This window comes from Schistocerca nitens, chromosome 4 (genome assembly GCF_023898315.1).
Source record: "Schistocerca nitens isolate TAMUIC-IGC-003100 chromosome 4, iqSchNite1.1, whole genome shotgun sequence".
Classification (NCBI taxonomy): domain Eukaryota; kingdom Metazoa; phylum Arthropoda; class Insecta; order Orthoptera; family Acrididae; genus Schistocerca; species Schistocerca nitens.
This window is the reverse complement of record NC_064617.1, coordinates 536,147,090-536,165,452: the sequence shown is the minus strand read 5'-3', so window position 1 is coordinate 536,165,452 and position 18,363 is coordinate 536,147,090. Positions and strand designations below refer to the sequence as shown.

The 18,363-nt window shown below is 41.5% G+C and overlaps 1 protein-coding gene across 1 annotated transcript in view; it reads right to left on the bottom strand.

The window, feature by feature from the left end:
• Nucleotides 1-18,363, bottom strand: part of LOC126252420 (low-density lipoprotein receptor-related protein 4) — an 827,262-nt gene that overhangs the window by 212,669 nt on the left and 596,230 nt on the right. The window lies entirely within an intron of this gene.

Genomic DNA, 18,363 nt, shown 5'->3' with positions numbered 1-18,363 from the left:
ATCAGCAAGGAAGCTTTGGCAGAGTGTTTCTGACAGAGAGGGAAGTTGTACATAGATATGTATAAAACATTATAAGAAAGGAGAAAAGGATGGTAGCTTAATACAATTGCCTAAACAGTCTGTGTGTTGCCATATTTTTCATTAAGAAAGTGTAATATGATGGTTTAACCATAAAACGGACTACTTCCACAATTACAGTCCATGTTAACACACAAATAATTTAAACCTAAACTGACACAGCAATGTATGTGATCTACACTGAAAAGCCAAAGAAACGGATGCACCTGCCTAATATCATGTAGGGCCCACAAGAACATGCAGAAGTGTAACAACATGATGTGGGATGGACTCGACTAATGTCTGAAGTAGTGCTGGAGGGAGTTGACATCATGAATCCGGCAGGGCTGTCCATAAATCCACAAGAGTATGAGGGGGTGGAGATCTATTCTGAACAGCACATTAAAAGGAATCCCATATATGCTCAATAATGTTCATGTCTGGGGAGTTTGGTGGCCAGCAGAAGTTTTTAAACTCAGTAGAGTGTTCCTGGAGCCACTCTGTAGCAATTCAGGATGTGTGGGGTGTTGACTGTTGTGCTGCAATTGTCCAAGTCCGTCGGAATGCACAGTAGACATGAATGGATGTAGGTGATCAGACAGGATACTTATGTATGTGCCACCTGTGAGAGACTTATCTATATGCACCAGGGTTTCCATATCATTCCAACTGTACATGCCCCACACTATTACAGAGCCTCCACCAGCTTGAACAGTCCACTGCTGACATGCAGGGTCCATGGATTCATGAGGCTATCTCCATACCCATACATGTCCATCCACTTGATACAATCTGAAATGAGACTTGTCTCACCAGGCAAGATGTTTCCAGTGATGAAGAGTCCAATGTTGGTGTTGACGGACCCAGGCTTAGTATTGTGCAGTCATCAAGGATGCATGAGTGGGCCTTCAGCTCTGAAAGTCCATATAGATGATTTTCGTTGAATGGTTCGCACACTGTAATTTGTTGATGGTACCACATTGAAATTGTCAGAAATTTGCAGAAGGGTTGCACTTCTGTCATTGCTCAATGATTCTCTTGAGTCATCATTGGTCTCGTTCTTGCAGGATTTTTTCCGCCCACAGCGATGTCAGAGACTTGATGTTTTAGCAGATTCTTGATATTCAAGGTACACTTGTGAAATGGTTGTATGGGAAAATCTCCACTTCATTGCTACCTCAGAGGTGCTGTGTCCCATCGTTCCTGCACCAACTATAGCACCACATTCAAACTGAACTTAAATCTTGATAACCTACCATTGCAGCAGCAGTAACCAATCTAACAACTGCGCCAGACACCTGTTGTCTTATATAGGTATTGCCAACTGCAGCATCATATTCTGCCTACTTACATTACTGTGTATTTGAATATGCATGCCTATACCATTTTCTTTGGTGCTTAAGTGTATATACAAATTCAGCTTTGTCAGTCGCCTACAGACTTTCTCCCTCAGAATAACAAAAATGGGAAGCAGTTACTGCGTGCTAGAATGACCATAATACCTATGACTGCTTTCATAAAAAAAGCTCCACATAATTATCTCGATGTTAAAGTCATAACGTACCTGGGCATGTACCAACAATTCATTCTTATGGAAACCTAATACATGACATGACATACTACATAAACAGTATATTAGCCAAAATAAACAAACACTATATCACTTATTGGCTGGTACCATGCAGTGGCTGTGACTCTTCATGCCAACATTTGTATGACATTTGGTTCAAATGGTTCAAATGGCTCTGAGCACTATGCGACTTAACTTCTGAGGTCATTAGTCGCCTAGAACTTAGAACTAATTAAACCTAACTAACCTAAGGACATCACACACATCCATGCCCGAGGCAGGATTCGAACCTGCGACTGTAGCGGTCGCTCGGTTCCAGACAGTAGCGCCTAGAACCGCACGGCCACTCCGGCCAGCCTGTACGACATTTGGGAAAATCACTCATAAGACATCTCCCTCTGCAGCCCAAGCTTGTACAAATGACAAAGTCAACAACAGGCAATAGATAACAAGTCATCACAAGCCAATACTATTTTCAAAGCCTGTCATCAACTCAACAAAGCCACCCAGATAATGAAACCATCAAATAAAAGACAGCAACCAAGTGAAAGAAATATCAAACACCCATTGCAGACTCTTTGAACATAATGGATGAGCTGAACATTTTCAGTTGCTCATTGGAAAATGCCATCCAGTGTGCAATTTATACAGAAACCTGACTCAAACAATATATTAGCAGAAAACCCAATATTAATGCCAATGAATGCTATGGGATATATCCCCAACGTTCATTGAATCTGCCAAGACCAAGGCTTACATATATACAAATACCTTACCTCAAGAACATAAACTGAAGTGCCAAAGAAACTGGTATAGGCATGTGTATTCAAATACAGAGATATGTAAACAGGTAGAACATGACACTGCAGTCGGCAATGCCTATATAAGACAACAAGTGTCAGGAAGCAATTGTTAGATCGGTTACTGCTGCTACTATGGCAGGTTTGCGTATTCAAATACAGAGATATGTAAACAAGTAGAACATGACACTGCAGTCGGCAATGCCTATATAAGACAACAAGTGTCAGGAAGCAATTGTTAGATCGGTTACTGCTGCTACTGTGGCAGGTTGTCAAGATTTAAGTGAGTTTGAACTTAGAGTTATAGTCAGCGCATGAACAATGGGACAAAGCATCTCTGAGATAGTGATGAAGAGGGGATTTTCCCATATGACCATTTCACGGGTGTACCATGAATATCAAGAATCCAGTAAAACATCAAATCTCCGACATCGCTGTGGCTGGAAAAAGACCCTGCAAGAACGAGACCAACAAAGACTGAAGAGCATCATTCAGCCTGACAAAAGTGCAACCCTTCCACAGATTGCTGCCAATTTCAAAGCGGTGCCATCAACAAATGACAGCATGTGCACCATTCAATGAAACATTGATATGGGCTTTTGGAGGCGAAGGCCCGCTCATGAATCCTTGATGACTGCACAAAACAAAGCCAGGGTCCGTGAACACCAACATTGGACTCTTGATAACTGGAAACATGTTACCTGGTGAGACAAGTCTCATTTCAAATTGTATCAAGTGGATGGACAAGAATGGGTAGGCTATGGAGACAACCTCATGAATACATGGACCCTGCATGTCAGCAAGGGACTGTTCAAACTTGTAGAGGCTCTGTAGTGGTGTTGGGCATGTGCAGTTGGAGTGATATGGGACCCCTGATATGTCTAGATAAGACTCTGACAGGTGACACATACATAAGCATTCTGTCTGATCACCTACATCCATTCATGTTCATTGTGCATTTTGATGAACTTGTACAATTACAGGAGAACAATGTGACACCCCCACACGTCCAGAATTGCTACAGAGTGGCTCCAGGAACACTCTTCTGAGTTTAAGCACTTCCACTGACCATCAAACTCCCCACACATGAACATTATTTAGTGTATCTGGGATGCCTTTGAATGTCTGTTGAGAAGAGATCTCCACCCCCTCGTGCTCTTACTGTTTTATGGACAGCCCTGCAGGGTTCATGGTGTCTATTCCTTCCAGCACTAAAAAATGGTTCAAATGGCTCTGAGCACTATGGGACTTAACTTCTGAGGTCATCAGTCCCCTAGAACTTAGAACTACTTAAACCTAACTAACCTAAGGACATCACACACATCCATGCCCGAGGCAGGATTCGAACCTGCGACCATAGCGGTTGCACGCTTCCAGACTGTAGTGCCTAGAACCGCACGGTCACCCTGGCTGGCCTTCCAGCACTACTTCAAACATTAGTCGAGTCCATGCCATGTCGCATTGCGGCACTTCTGTGTGCTCGTGGGGGCCCTACACAATATTAGGCAGGTGTACCAGTTTCTTTGGCTCTTCAGTATATTTAAAGCATGCCATAAATATTATGGGTTCAAATGAATATAGAAACTAACAAAATCAGCCCAAGGATATGAGCAAGAAAGCTATGATAAACTGCTTTCAATTACTCTGAAGCCTACTGAGAACACACCTCCTGCTAACTTTAAGCATAGCACTATTCATGCAATCTTTGAAGACACTTACTGCAGTGGCTGACAAGGGTGAAATAAATACAAACTGAATGTATTCGACTGGCACTGACAGTTTTCTCTTGCTGCCAATTTAACTACATATCATTACAGTCTGGCCATTCATCTGCTTTTGAATACAGATAAGGATGTGTGACACACTGTGTTAACAAGAATCAAAGCAAATCTCACCATGGCAAAGACATAGAACAGCAGCAATAGTGACAGTGTTCAATGCATAATATGCTAAGGTTGGCAGCGCCCTGAGACAAGTAAATAGACTGACGTGACAAAAGTCATGGGATAGTGATATGCACATATAAAGATGGCAGTAGAATAACATACACATGGTATAAAAGGACAGTGCTTTGTACTCAGGTGAGTCACACAAAAAGGTTTTCGATGTGATTGTGGCCGCACGATGGGGATCAACAGACTCTGAATGTGGAATGGTAGTTGGAGCTAGATTCATGGGACATTCCATTCCAGAAATCGTTAGGGAATTCAATACTCTGAATCCACAATGTCATGAATGTGCTGAGAATGCCAAATTTCAGGTATTACCCCTCACCACAGATAACACAATACCCAAGGCCTTCACTTAATGGCTGAGAGTAGCAGTGTTCGTACAGAGTTGTCAGTGCTAACAGACAAGGAAGGCTGTTTGAAATAACTGCAAAAATCAATGTGGGATGTATCCATTAGGACAGTGGGGAGATGGACCATAGCAGTGGACAACTGATGTGAGTGCCTTTGTTAATAGAACAACGTCACCTGCAGTGTCTCCCCTCGGCCCGTGAACATATTGGTTGGACCCTAGATAACGGAAAAATTGTGGACTTGTCAGATGAGTCCCAATTTCAGTTGATAATAGCTTATGCTATGGTTCAAGTGTGTTGCAGACACCATGAAGCCATGGACCCAAGTTGTCAAGAAGGCATGGTGCAAGATCGTGGTGATTCCATAATTGTGTGGGCTATGTTTACAATGGACTGTGTTCTCTGGTCCAACTGAACTGATCATTGACTGGAAATGGTCATATTCAGCTCCTTGGAGACCTTTTGTTCCCAAACGACATAACTGTTATGGATGACAATGTAACACATCACTAGGTTTGGAGAACATTCTGGACAACTCAAGCGAATGATCTGGCCACTGAAATTGCCCAACATGAATCCCATCGAACAGTTATGGGACATAATTGAGAGGTCAGGTCATGCCCAAACTCTTGCACCAGCAACACTTTCACAATTATGGACGGCAATAGAGGTAGCATTGCTCAATATTTCTGGAGGTGACTTCCAACGACTTGTTGAGTCCATGCCACATTGACATGTTGTGCTACGCCAGGCAAAAGGAGGTCTGACATGATACTGGGAGGTATCCCATGAGTTCTGTCACTGCATTATATTGGTCCAAAGTTGTACACAATTTTGCAACTTTTGATTATTCTGTTGCTTCCAAGAGATGCTGCACGTGTATTCTTGTAGCGTTCAAACAATACATGAAGCAGCAACATCACACTAGGTTCTCTGCTCTAAATAAAACTGACACCTTAAGGTGCTGATCCTAACAGCTTGTGTATAATATATGGTGGACTTACTAGAGGAAATTTTAAGACAAACTGCAAAAATATACTTCCTTCTAGTGGCAAAAATACGCCAGACAAATCACAAAATGGTCTAAGTTAATTGTCAGTGGTCTGACAGCACATCCGATCAAATGGAAAGAAACTGACAATGAATCAGACACAAGGGAATACCAATGGCATAGGTACAAGGTAAGGTTTTGCAAAGAAAGTGTTAAGAGGATGAAGAAGATCTTATTGCTGAGTCGCAGTGACACAGAGTGAATGTCAGTACTACTACAGAGCCGAAACTTGCTGGAAGTTTGAAACTGTGTGGTGGACTGAGATTCTAACTCGGGATCTTTGCCTTTCACGGGCAAATGCTCTACCGACTGAGCTATCAAAGAATGACTCACAACCCGCCCTCACAGCTTAACTTCCACCATAATTCATCTCTAACCTTCCAAGTTCACAGAAGTCCTCCTGCAAACCTTGCAAGACTAGCACTTCCAGAAGTAAGGTTATTGAGGAGACATGGCTTAGACAGAGCCTAGTGGGATGTTTCCTGCAAGAAATTTTCACTCTGTAGTGGAGTGTGTGCTGATAAGGAACTTCCTCACAGATTAAAACTGTGCACCAGACCATGACTCGAACTCAGGATCTTTGCCTTTGCCCACGAAAGGCAAATATCCTAAGTTCGAGTCTCGGCCTGGTGCACAGTTTTAATCTGCCAGGAAGTTTCATATCAGCACACACTCTGCAGCAGAGTGAAAATTACATTCTACTACGGAGCTCTTTGGGAGACAATTACCAAGCAACTAGTACTTTCAAGCCGGGTGTAGAGTTGAGAGATTTTCCTTGTGATTTAGGTTATAACAAAAGGCTCTTGGTGAAGATCATATAATAACAGTAAAATGTGCAGACATTATGACTGCAGCATCAATTTAATTGAAAATGACATTAGGCACACTACTGAGAATGATCCTCATACTAGTGCGAAAACTGTGTCATTCTTTAAGCCCTGGCTGAAGCAGCATTACTTAGTTAATTTACAATTCTGAAAAGTGCTCAGAGGAAAGGGATGTTCATCCATGGGTGTGATTGAGGAATCTTTCTTGGTTGCACCATATATGGCACCATTTGGATCTCTAATCTGAATGCTTCTGGTGACAGACTACTTTCATTGCTACTAATTACGTAAAACATCCATTCAATCAGTATTCATACCATATCAAAGACTTCCACCAGGTAGCCTTGGCCTATTTAGTATCAACTCATCCAAAACAAAGGGCCACACATGGTTGAAACAGATAAGAAAAACAAAATGGTGCTGCTTACACAAAGTTATGGATCTAAAAGAACATCTGTTTGGAGTCTTACATAAAAAAATCAAAGCCCCGTAACTAAGAATGATGACTCTTACATCAAAAAATCAAAGCCCCGTAACTAAGAATGATGACCTCCTCATATAAATACAGAAAAATGAAAAGACAGATGTCATGGCAGCAGATGTGAGCCGTGCACGGCTTGTGTTCATGCCATTTATTGTTTGTCAACTTCTATTACAGTACTGCCACCTTGTTTTCTTATTCCATTTACTGGCGCCACTAACTTCCCGCCTTACTTGCCCATGAGTTGCAGCAGCAGTGTTTATCAATCGTGCACTTTCATACCATCTCTGGAGTGACCGATAGTATTTCCGGACCGTTGTGTGTCTGGAAGTCAGTTGGCTGCTCAGTCAGGATGCAGCAGCAGCGAAGTCGGGGACAGAGCACAGGTGAGGCACGGGCAGCCAGTACTCGCCCGACTGCTGGCGACACACGTGCATTGTCCGATGGAAGGAGATTTGAATGGGAATGACCGTTGGTTGGTCGTGCGGTCAGTCATCTCGTCGGGCAATGTGTAACTGGTTCTCTGACTGTTTCTGGGCCCCTTCAATTGGTCATCTCGCTGGACATGGGTTGGTTCCTTGCCTGTGCAGAGATGTCGAAATGTTCCCTCTGCGTGGTTGGGTACGAGCCAGTCTCTCTGCGTCATGGTGTCTCCGAGTTGCAAATGGACATCAAGGGAGTCATGGACGGACCAGCAGTGAGTCTGGACATAGCAGCACTGCAGTCGGTCAGTTGGCACAGAGCAGCAAGGAGGTCCCTATTGCGCAGAGTCGGGCTGGAGCCGCTGGCAGCATGCACGCGCAGTTGGAGTTGTGAGGTGCTTCTTGCAAGGGTTACAACGTTTGTCACCCACCGATCTAGGACTCTAAAGTTTAGTGCTCACTTAACCTACTGTCAAGCCTCGACTGCTATCACTTCTCTTTGTTTGATCCTGGTTGTTGCTTTCTGCGAGATTCCTGCGAGCAACAACATGTGTGCATTGAAATCAGCCAGATTTGCAGCCGTTTTCTTGGATGGGGTTTAACTTAATTTAATTCACTCTTTCATTAATGAAGTGCACAAGTGGTATCTTCTGGCTTGTGGGCATTAACGTTCCAGTTACCTGCCCTGGGCATTGACATAGTTTTTGATAGTGTATTTTCCTTGTTGTGTTGTTGCTGTCCAGCACGGTGTGCAGTTCGACAGCTGAAGTGTGTTGGTAGTTTTGGGTGTTTATTCTGACTTGACTGGATTGGGCACCAGTATCCAGAACGTTGAGCTATTGACATCTTGTTCTCATTTTACTCGTAGGGTGGAGCAGAACTGATATTGTTGGTTGGTTTGTTGGCTGGCCTTCGATTGGGTTGCCTTCTGATTAAGAGGTTGTCAGTCTGGCTGCCTGTCTCACCTAAATGTGCATTAGTGTTACTTGTCAGGCCGACCCTTGGAACCTTCTGAGCACCGCCCCTTGGTTTTACATAGTGATTTCCTTTAGTTTTAAATACTGCGTGTGGCCTTCAGCCGAGTTTTACCTTATTAAAATTTGCAAGACTTTTCTTCTTAGGCCTTAAGCTGTAATCGGCATGCTGTGTGGCCTTCGGCCGAGTTTTATTCTCAATTAAATTAAAAATTCAGAATCTTTGTCTTGCCTTTAACTCATAAGATTGTTATTCTTTAGTATGAGGCCTTCAGTCGAGTTTTACATGAAATATTTTAAGCTAAGGCCCTCAGCCTTTCTAAATTGAAAGCTCTTCTTCCTAGGCTTTAAGCCATTAAATTGTTTTGTTGATATGCGACCTTCAGCCGAGTTTTCAACCTATTTAGAATTAACATTGAAAATCTTTGTTTTGGCCTTAAGCCGTAACATTGTTCTTGCTTAATGTGTGGCCTTCAGCCGAGTTCCATAAGAGAGATTTAAGCTAAGGCCTTCAGCCTATTTTTATTGAAGAAAAAAATCGTTTTAAAAGAAGTGAAACTTCCAGAAGAACCCCTGTACCTCAATTCCTTGCTTACGCCTTGGGCCTCGGATTTTCGTATGTGACCTTCAGCCAATTCAAATTAAATCAAAGGAGCTCTTTCATTAAAACCTTGAGAGTTTTTAATTCTTGCTTATGTTATTGTGTGTTTTAACAAATGAATTTTATATGTTGAGTGCAACTGACAGCAACTTATTTTGGCCCCTTTCCACAAATTAACCTCACCCGCTCTGTCCTGCTAGTCCAGCGATTTCAAGAGGTATTGTTCTTATCAGAACATCACAGGGAAATTGCTGAAATCAAATAGATACATCTTGATGAATACAAATGTTCTGTTTTGGTCAAACAAAATTGATCAAGGATAACTACAGTTGTTAATGTGCTTCTTTGGATCATTTGGCCACGATAAAAATTCTCTACTGGTAAATAAAGCAACTGGTGTTGGCAGTTTACTTTTAGACCCAACTACCATTAGTAATTTATAAATAAAATCAACAGTCACTGGTTTACCTGGCCATAATGACAAAATGTTAAAAAGAAATATGCTAGCCAGTTAGGTTCAGGTCATAGAAGTATTCAGTTTCACAGTACTTGGAGCATTCCCCCTCTAAGGAAAAAAAAACTGTATACTATTTTGGGTTACTTTGCTCTATAGGGTCAAACATTGCTCCGCTTGGAGGGGAGAGGAGAACTTTAGTGCAGTGGTTTTTCTGCGAAAGGTAACACTTTTAGTTTGGCAGCCTTTCTTGCCTCTTTGAGTGCTGACTATTTTGAAATTTTTGCGAGCATCTGAGTAAAGATGTGCTTAAGTGTACAAAAAATAAAACTGGAAGAATCTCTTGCCCCCACTGTTCACTGTAAAAGTCAATCACCATAACTTTCTTTACTCAGAATGTCTAGGTCATGAAAAGTATCATTGTCTTTCATTTAATGGAGTATCGTTCATGTCATTGTTGACTTTCTTGGTAGGTTGTGAAATTCCTTATTTTAGAGAAACTTTGCAAGACAAAAAAGTGGAGCAAAGTCTCCCCAGGGTGCATTTCTTACATATCTATGAATATTAAAGTCTGAGTTTACCACTGGCCAAGGGTTCCCATACTTGGGGGCAAAGGGAGCCCCACAACCCCTCTCCTCGCCACCTGCTCTCAGGGGGGAAAATATAGTGTAGTTAGGTGATTTTCATTGAGAAAATGATTTAAAAGTCAGTGTTATACAGGTTTTTAACAGGGCAGAACTGGAACTTGTTTATGGCTACTTACAAGTCGTCATTCCTATTCCTAAACAATAAAAATACTCCATGCCCTAAGTGTAGGCCTCCCTACAAACTATCATACAGGTGCTCTTGTCCACCATAGTGTACTCCTGCCAGTGAACAATGTTTCCAATCTCTTTCAGATTGGTGAAAATGCCATTAAAGCACAAAGAGAGTTGTTGGAACTAGGTGATACTGTGATTGCACTCTAGAAGGTCTGGAGAAATGCCTACCAGCCATGAGAAGAAAGATGATGTCACAGAAGATAGCTGAACCAAGTTTTAATATCACAAGAGGAACCCTAATTAATAAACAGAAATTAAAGGAAGCAATTATTTCACAGTCAGGGCTCCCATAAATTTTTATTAATGGAGAAGAAGCACAGTTTGTAACGTGTTTTGCATCTGAGTGAATTTGGGTTTCCTGTCACTCCAGTGGGACTCCGAATGATTGTAAAGCCACTCCTCGACAGACAGGGATATAAACTTCCTTGATGCACAGGCAGTTGTTTGGGCCATCGGTGGCTCTCAGGTTTCCCCAAATGGCACCATGAACTTTGCATGCAGTTTGCAGCCAACATTAAAAGGAGTAGAGCTGCTGTCAGTAAGCATGTTCTCAGAGAATATGTTGACATTCGCATGTTGAACTTAAAGATGTGATAGCCCTAACCGATGGTTTGGCAGTAACACAGTTAGTGAGTGCTTCACAAAGTTAATGGTACCAAAATTGAAAAAGCTGGAAGGAAAGAAGGTAGTAATCTGTGATAGTTTGTTCTCACATTTGACAACCTATGTTCCAGAGCTCTAAGGTGATAGATTTCATTCATCTGTCTGCCAGTGAACAGTACCTACATTATATAGCCTTTGAGAGTTTCTATCTTTGGGCCCATGAAAGCAGTGTGGAGCCAAATCCTTACAGAGTGGAAAAGCAGCGAGCAAGCCTTCAAAGACACTGTCTTGCAGAAACAGCATTTTCAATTTCTGTTAAGAAGGCTAATGAATACACTACACAAAAACTCAACAAGAAATCTAATACCAGGTTTCAGAAAGTGCGGCGTACGTCCAATAAATGTTGATGAAATTCTTTATCATCTCCTTTCACAGACTTATGACAAAGATGCAGTACAGGACTCTTTCAATGCATCCCTTCAAAATAAGAGATCTGTGTGGAGTACTGGCATTGCCAGAACAGACAAAGATTACAGTGACTCCTGGTAAAAGTATGACAGAGATGCAGGACTAAGTTACGAAGATATTGAGAAAAAGTCCTAAAAATCAAGAAAGTAGCCCAGAAGAAGATTCTGAAGCACCTCCCTCAGAGATTCTTCTGAAGATGAGGATTATTGCAGATCACAGATCATATCACCATCACCTATCAAGTTTGATGTGGATGACACCTAGTTAGTAACCAGGCCAAAGAGGAGTGGTTCAGAATTTGGCAAAGTTGTGCACATTGTGGGCTTGTATGTAATCTTCAAATATGAAGGGGAATATTTTCCTGAATTAATTACTAATGCAAACGATGATGGATCTACAATAAGTTCAATGCAAACGTCTAAGAAATCATGGAAGTGGCCAATGTCAAAAGACAAAATGATGTATAACTTCGATGAAATAATTGCCAACTTTCTTCCTCCAACAAAAACAGGTGGTTTTCACTCTGTGCTGGAGCTTGCTGGATATTGGAGCTAATAGCGCACAATGTAAACATTTTATATGAAATCTTTAAACTGAAAAATACTTTGGTAGTAAAATCTGTTTTTGCTTACATAATTGCCATTTGTCCTTCAATGCTGTGGTCAAAATGTTGCACCAGAGCTCTTAATCCTTTTCTTTTAAGTAATTGCTTTTTTCCTTCATTCCTATGACCAAACATTAATCCAGACCTTTGTACTCTTCATTTTTACTAAAATTTGGAGATCCAACAGAAAAATATTAAATGGAGCACAGTTTCTCTGCCTTGGGGGTACTTGTATTATCACAACAGATGCAGCCTAAATACAGATTAATTTACAAACGTCTATATTAACTGCTCCAATGATTTACCATTATAAAAACCCTGTTTTGAATCTAATTGCTGTAAACATATGTAAAAACGGAGAAAAATAACCCCAAATGGCGGTAATTACAAAGGAGCAAGAGCAGGAACAAGAGAAGTATAACTATTGGGATTAGAGTATTTTGTGCTAGGAGTAGAGTACTAATTTACAGGACTCTTTGTAGAATTTGCATTCCCACCAGTATTCTTAAATTCTACAGTGTATTCTTAAAAAACTAAACATAAAAATCACTGGTGACAAAATTAAAGTTACTACCCTACAGTGTTACCATTGCTCTGGTTCTAAAAACTTTGTATGTAGTCTTTCACTAGATAGTTGGTTTTCTTGATCGTTTCAATGACATAATTAAAAAGATCTGTTCACTTCTTCTATAGCTTCCTCGAAGTAACTCTTACCCATCTAATTATTTTTGACATTGTAGTATAGGTACCTAAAATGAAGTGTCGGTAATGACAAACGAGGCAAGAAGCTATGTTCAATGAAATGGTCAACAGTGCAATGAAACCTGCTAATTAAACATCGCAACGATTTTTATCAATAAATAAGTTCCTAAGTGAACAATTTAATTAAAAAATCAGACACATTGTTCCACTGAGTAGTGTAGAAAACGTCAAAGATAGTAGCAATTTCGTAAATTGTAAGAAAAAACAAAAAACAAAAAAAGAGTGGCCTTTCAGTATGAAAGTACCTAAGTAGTAGATGCACGGTCCATGGGCTGGTTTATTAGAATTTTAACAAGAAAAAAATTAAATTACTGGTAAATAATTACTAATTGTGCTTCATCAACAGTAGGAAAAGAAACGACACAGGTGCATCAAAGAGTTCCGGAATCTTACTCATTGTTTCAAGATTAAAACAAAGCGGTTTGGCGATTGTTTGGGTTATCACGCGTATATTGGGCAGCACCAAATGTTCCATCTGATCAGTTATCGCACTGATTTAGCGACGTCCATTCAGATCTGGTTCATCGTTTCTTCTGTGTCACCATACAGAAACTGTACTTTCTAGATTTCCACGGCATCGTCTGCGTGACGAATTATCACGCTACATTATCTGTATTTCATTATGAACCTGTTTCATCGATTTTCTTTACAAATTCAAAAACCAAATCACAAAATGATCGTCCACATTATTTTACTCAGAAACAATCATATTTGTTTTCATCCTGCCAATACCAGCACCATGAGATTTATGGGAAAACGATTGCATGAACAATTACAGAAATTTTTAAGGCCTTACTGACAGTCATTAATGACGAAAGAACAAAAGGAAAGAGTCCAGTATTGGACTGATAGTGAGATAATTTAGGGAAATGAAGGGAAACATACGCTAATTACGATAAGCGTAGTGGATGTCAACGGCACTCCTTCCGGAAGAGTGTCACCTTTCTCGGTAGGATCAAAGGTGGAAACAAATCCGCTCACACATATTGTTGGCGCATTCACATCTTCAGACCTCTAGATACGTAGGTCAAAGAAACAAACTGTAAAGAAGAAGAAAGGTAAAAAGGACTACGCAATGACTTTTTACACGGCAGCACTGTCGTCAGCACAAAGTTCCTGTATTAAGACATTTCGATAAATATATCGGTAGTTGACCACGATATTACTGCACCTGGTGGTAAGGGTGCTTATCGCGAGTTTTTACCACAGTATTTCACGAGGAAATGCTGAGACACTTGATAGAGTATACACAAACGTCTTTAAATCGTTCATAATACGAATGCGTTTTCCTTAGTCACTACTGTACTTGTTTACTGTGAATTCGCCGCGTGTTTTCGATAACGGCCACAGGAAGCTAACTGCAATAATATCGTGATGGGGTAGTACACTCATCAACAAAAGGTTTGCATTACACCAAGATGTCGTGCAGGTGTGTCGCTATTGTGACTGTTCCAATACCGATCGGAAGGTCACCCCTGACGTTATTTGTAAACAAACACACCGTTACCACGAGCGCTTCCTACGGGTAGAACGCCACACTCGATGGATTGTAGAATTTCAGTTGACAGTAAAGCACTAGTGCGGATGCGTTAGAGACATCTGTGGAACAGTTGACTGAACGTGCGTCACGCCACGAAGGACAATCGCGACCGATGATCGGAACCGCATCATCACGTTACTCGCAGAAGGCTTGTCAAGCAGGGAAGTTACTCGACGTGTGCACCGAAGTCAAAGTGATGTGATGTGAATATGAAATCGTTTCCAGTTGACAGGTAGTGTTAAGGATTTGCACCGCACAGGCAGTTCACGTTCGACAGGTGCACAGAATGTTCTGAGTAACAGAAACCGTGGTCTGAGAGCTCCAGAACTGAATTCGGCGCTCGAAGAGGCTGTAGGACGTCATCTACAGACAAAACTCCGATCTGTTTGTATTCTGAGTATCGCAGAGAACGTGTTTGGAGAAAACCTGGCACTATCAAATGTCTCCAACAGTGTCCTCAACATGTGCGACAAGGTGGTGGTGGAGTGACATTCTGCAGTGGCAGTACATGAGGCTACTGTAGGCCTCTCGTGGTTGTTGAAGGCACGTTCACTGCTCTGAGGTATGGCGACGAGATTCTGCAACCGATAGTGGGACTGTATTGCCAACATTTTGGTGACAATTGCATCTTGACGGATGGCTACTCATGTACTCATGGTGCTGTTCTCGCGAACGCGTGCCTTAAGCATGCTACTAGGTTCAACAGAATGGAGTGGTCTGCCTGCTTCTCAGGCATGAGCTCAATCTAACATGTATGGAATCGATTGAAACGAACGTATTGGGATGCTGATACGTAACAGGCCAGTTTAGGAGATTTCCTACACTGAAGGACACTACCCTCCCTTAGTTCATTTAGGAGATGTAATCACCCAGCGATATTCCAGCATGCTAAAATAATTGTGGGTCGGCAACTTCTATTAATCAGTACAACGAAAAATTAGTACAAAGTTGCAAATTTTACGTTGTTTATTCACTCGATGATTAGGTTTGGGCCGAGACTCATTTTCAGACCGTCGTAACATGGTCAAAAATGGTGTTTCCGAAGATGTGAAAACCATGTCAAATTTTTTATTTTTTTTATTTATTTATTTGGTATGCGTATTCCATAGATCCGTACATGCGAGTGATTCGCCTGGATGTGGAATGTGTCAATACAATTGTACAAATACAATTAATGCTACAGAATAGTAATACGTGCAACGAACAGTTACAGCGCATGCAGATATCTGTATACGCTGTAACTGATCGTTGCACACTTTACGATGGTCTGAAAATGGGTCTCGACCCGAAACTAGTTAACGAGTGAATAAACAAAGTACACTACTGGCCATTAAAATTGCTGCACCAAGAAGAAATGCAGGTGATAAACGGGTATTCATTGGACAAATATATTATACTAAAACTGACATGTGATTATATTTTCACGCAATTTGGGTGCATAGATCCTGAGAAATCAGTACCCAGAACAACCACCTCTGGCCGTAATAACGGCCTTGATACGCCTGGGCATTGAGTCAAACAGAGCTTGGATGGCGTGTACAGGTAGAGCTGCCCATGCAGCTTCAACACGATACCACAGTTCATCAAGAGTAGTGACTGGCGTATTGTGACGAGCCAGTTGCTCGGCCACCATTGACCAGACGTTTACAAATGGTGAGAGATCTGGAGAATGTGTTGGCCAGGGCAGCAGTCGAACATTTTCCGTATCCAGAAAGGCCCGTACAGGACCTGCATCATGTAGTCGTGCGTTATCCTGCTCAAATGTAGGGTTTCGCAGGGATCGAATGAAGGGTAGAGCCACGTGTCATAACACATCTGAAATGTAACGTCCATTGTTTAAAGTGCCGTCAATGCGAACAAGAGGTGACCGAGACGTGTAACCAATGGCACCCCATACCATCAAGCCGGATGATACGGCAGTACGGCGATGACGAACGAATACACGCTTCCAACGCGCGTTCACCGCGATGTCGCCAAACACGGATGCGACCATCACGATGCTGTAAACAGAACCTGGATTCATCCGAAAAAATGTCATTTTGCCATTCGTGCACCCAGGTTCGTCGTTGAGTACACCATCGCAGGCGCTCCTGTCTGTGATGCAGCGTCTAGGGTAACCGCAACGTCGTCGAACTGTTCGTGCAGATGGTTGTCTTGCAAACGTCCCCATCAGTTGACTCAGAAATCGAGACGTGGCTGCACGATCCGTTACAGCCATGCGGATAAGATGCCTGTCATCTCGACTGTTAGTGATACGAGGCCGTTGGGATCCAGCACGGCGTTCCGTATTACCCTCCTGAACCCACCGATTCCATATTCTGCTGACAGTCATTGGTTCTCGACCAACGCGAGCAGCAATGTCGCGATACGATAAACCGCAATGGCGATAGGCTACAATCCGACCTTTATCAAAGTCGGAAACGTGAGGGTTCGCATTTCTCCTCCTTACACGAGGCATCACAACAACGTTTCACCAGGCAACGCCGATCAACTGCTGTTTGTGTATGACAAATCGGTTGGAAACTTTCCCCATGTCAGCACGTTGTAAGTGTCGCCACTGGCGCCAACCTTGTGTGAATGCTCTGAAAAGCTAATCATTTGCATATCACAGCATCTTCTTCCTGTCGGTAAAATTTCGCGTCTGTAGCACGTCATCTTCGTGGTGTAGCAATTTTAATGGCCAGTAGTGTAAAATTTGCAACTTTGAGTGGTTTTTCTTTGTACTGGTGTAATCGTCCAGATTAAAATTAACAGTATAATTGTAATGTAAATAGAAGGTCCATCCAGTAATTCCTACTTGTAGAACCACATGAACTGTATATAATATTGAAACGGCAATGCACTAAACCTATTGAGCTCGATTAATTGGTAGGAACATCTGAAATTACTGCATTCTGTTCTAATTATGGAGTAATGAAATCGTTTAACGCAGTGTTTCTTCATTTTCGTCCATTGGTCTCAGTACCTGATTTAACATGTGATTTGCTACTGTCAACGCGTGAGACAAATGTGTATAATGCGAGTCTTTGATTATCGATGTAATTAAAATAATTTACGAAATAATAAAATGTATAAACAAATTGCCAAACGGAACCTTTATGTAAAAGAACAGAATTTCTGTGCATATTAATAAAAGGATATTATCATACATAAGCCCCACACATGGACACACAGTAGGAACATTGAATGTAATTTCGTCTTCACGTAATTAAGAAAACTAATAAGTTGATTGCTTACATATGCGAATTCCTGTAAAAATATTGCAATTTGGCTGAATTGTGTATCTAATACTGATGAGAGTATTTAAAACTATAATGTACGCATATCAATTCAATCAGATAGAATTATTTTCAAATCTACAATAACAATAATGAAAACCAAGTTTAGGACGCTACAAAAGAACGGTAGCTAGCTCGCTGGCCGGTCGTTGGTCTTACGTCTTGTGGCGCATCGTCTGTGTCATCGTGTGCAATAAATCTGGAACGAGAAGTGTTAAAGCGTACCTGTCTCTTATTTCATATTACACGCTGACTCAATCTAAAAAGTGAACCCAGTTCTCGGCAAGAACTCCGGGACAAAGAGCACATCTCAAATTAAATATTCAGCATTACTGTGTTGCATTACTCACACAGATTGTTTATATTTCACCGAACTTGTGATTGCAATTTACACATTTTCATTTAAAGAAAAACACGTTATGTCTCAACGTTATTGTAATATTTAAGTATCATCTGAAATAGAAACGAAACAACGTCGACAACGACCTCGCACTCTGCGCGACTTACGTAGATTCGCCATTGAAGAGTGGGACGATTTGGATTAGGGCTTTCTCGATGAAATGGTATATCACGAACCTGCATCTGAGCAAGGGGTCTTTACACCATGTATTGACATTGTTGACCCCCCCCCCCTCTACCACCGGTCACCCCTCTCCAATTGGGAAACTGACGAGTTTACCATGACTTTTTTTTTTATTTGGTGATCTGACCACGTTGTAAATGAATATACAGTATATGCATGCCTCAG